This window comes from Olea europaea, chromosome 10, assembly GCF_002742605.1.
Source record: "Olea europaea var. sylvestris chromosome 10, O_europaea_v1, whole genome shotgun sequence".
In the NCBI taxonomy this organism is placed as follows: domain Eukaryota; kingdom Viridiplantae; phylum Streptophyta; class Magnoliopsida; order Lamiales; family Oleaceae; genus Olea; species Olea europaea.
The window spans coordinates 29,882,858-29,885,463 of NC_036246.1; the positions used below are offsets into that span (position 1 = coordinate 29,882,858).

Sequence of the window (2,606 nt, forward strand, 5' to 3'; positions counted from 1 at the left end):
GGGGGCTACCAATAAAAAAATTGTCAACCCCCCTCATGTGAGGGGCGTGTACACTTATCAAAGCTAAAACAGAAAAGACTTCATAGAAACTCCAGCCAATAAAAAATTGACAACATTTTTTGACGAAACCACTCTGGTTTTGAAATACCACATCTAAAACTCTTTCACATCCCAATACATATACAGGACTTTTCACTTGTGCATCAGTTCTTACATCTTTAAATTTACCCTAAGCCTCCGTTTGAACCACATTATTGTAAAAATGAGAATGAAAAATATAGTCGTTATGGATTCCACATAAAAGATAAAAAGTCAAATATAGTGATTTGATGTGATAAATAACGGTCATATTTTTCATTTTAATGAGGAAATAATCGCCCTCAAACAGGGCCTAAATGTTGTCTGTGTTTATATATAGAGAAAGGCTCGAACATCATCGGACTGTACTTCCTATATATACACAATAAATCCAGAGATAGAGATTTTTATCGGGTTTTTCTAGAGGGAGAAAAAAAAATGGGTAGAGGAAGAGTGCAATTGAAGAGAATTGAGAACAAGATTCATCGACAAGTGACATTTTCAAAAAGAAGATCTGGGTTGGGAAAGAAAGCTCACGAGATGTCAGTTCTTTGTGATGTGGAGGTTGCTTTGATTATTTTTTCACCAAAAGGAAGCTGTTTCAGTATGCTACAGATTCATGGTACGATTTGATTTTTCCTCTATATGTTATTGTTGATTTTTCTTGTTTTTTCTATAGTTTTTATCTAGATGTAATGCTGTGCTTTTCATGATAAAGTCGTAGGTTTTTATGTCCAATTTAATTGTATTTTATTGTGTTTTATATGTTTGCATGCAAAACCTATATATTTGTGCTTATATTATTGTCTTTTTGATAGTAGATCCAAAATCCAAAGGTCATGATTTCATTTGTTGAAGGTCTGCGTACAATATAGATACACAATCACACAATTTTCCATAAAATAATATTCTACATAAATCCAAATTTTTTCCTTCTTTTTCAATCACTTATTTAAAAAAAAAAAATACTATTTCACCCATTTTCATTTTTAAAAAATGGGGGGCAAACGAAAGCTAAGCAAAATTTAAAGAATCACGCTATTCTGCCAAGGTCATTTGTACAGACCTTGACCAGACTCGAGCAGGGTTTTTTCTATAGGACATATACTTTCTTGTTTCTTTCTATCTCTCTCATCGAACCTTTGATCACCTTTGGCTTTGTGAAACACTAATCTCAAGCCAACCAGGACCCTAGTACTTGTTTTGTATGTTGTACTTCATAGAACTTACAATTGAAAAAAAATGAGATTTTAAGCATGCGATGATTTGACACTAAGGGTCACAAAATTTTGACCTACTTTTCTTGTCAAGTTCCTTGTCCTAATGTCCCATGTTCTAGACATGCTATTGGAATTTAATGTTGCACTGGGTAGAACACATACTTAACTGCTAATACAAAATACTGGGAGAGTTTATAGCTATTTAGTTGATCAAATTTCTACTAAATAAGTGCAATTGTTCATAATCTGTTCCTCAAAAGCTTCTTTCTCCATAGTTTTGATAAGTCATTAGTAAATTACTTACCTTGAAACCACATTTTCTTTAGTAAAACAATTCTATTCTTACAAATAAGAAATTCCCACAGCTGGCTTACTCATTCTTCGTCAATAAAACATCCGTTAAGCATTATTCTTAGAAATTAATTTGATATTTTACAGTACGAATCCTTTTTGTTGGGCTGTGATGCCATTTGATCCAGTCCAACTGTTAGGCAATGATGAAAAGGCCCAAATTGGATTTATTACTTGGTCCATTAAATATATACCTAGAAGGCCCACTTAACCGAGCCCAATATCCAGCCCACACACCATTAGTCGCTCTTGGACCATTGGATTGACCCGCTGATCAACGGTTGATGATATTTACTATAAATATCTTCCTTACTCCCTGTTTGGCTCTTGGATCGTCACTTTCTGTTTTTCTCTTTCTCTCTGCCGTTTGGAACCTTCGATAAGAAGAACAAGAAACCTTGATTTCTGAAAAATGGGTCTGAATCTTTTTGTCCGTGAACTTGATTTATAATTTCAGAAAGGTCACTGAAATGTTTTGAAAGTTATTAAAAGAAGATGGGCCAAATTACAATACACTCATGGAAATAAGCATATTTGCGGTCTTTATTTTGTAATTTTTTGGAGAGTCTAAACTTTTAAGGATGAAATTTAGATTTTTGCCGACCTTTCTTCATACGAATTATTATAAATCTGGTTTTATATCTGTGTATTTATTCATTTTGATGAGTGAAGATTTCAGTAACATTATTAATTATGTGTAGTACAACTTGACTATTCTAACTCTCTTGCTGATCTTATAAATTATTATATCACTGAAATGTTTTTTCCCTTCACTTTTCCTTTGGTCTGCATCATTCATAGCTTTTAGTCAAGATGATATATTTACCGCTACTCACTCCACAGATAATGAAATGGAATTTTTTTTTTTTTATAAAGAATGATTTAACAAATTGGAGTTTATGTTCTCCATGTTGTTTTTGGTAAAGAGCGCATTTTGCAATTATAATTTCTAACAAA

At 32.7% G+C, this 2,606-nt stretch overlaps 1 pseudogene; it reads left to right on the forward strand.

The window, feature by feature from the left end:
- The first annotated feature begins 516 nt into the window (after window positions 1–516).
- LOC111400508 overlaps window positions 517–2,606 on the forward strand; it is a 42,974-nt pseudogene continuing 40,884 nt past the window's right edge.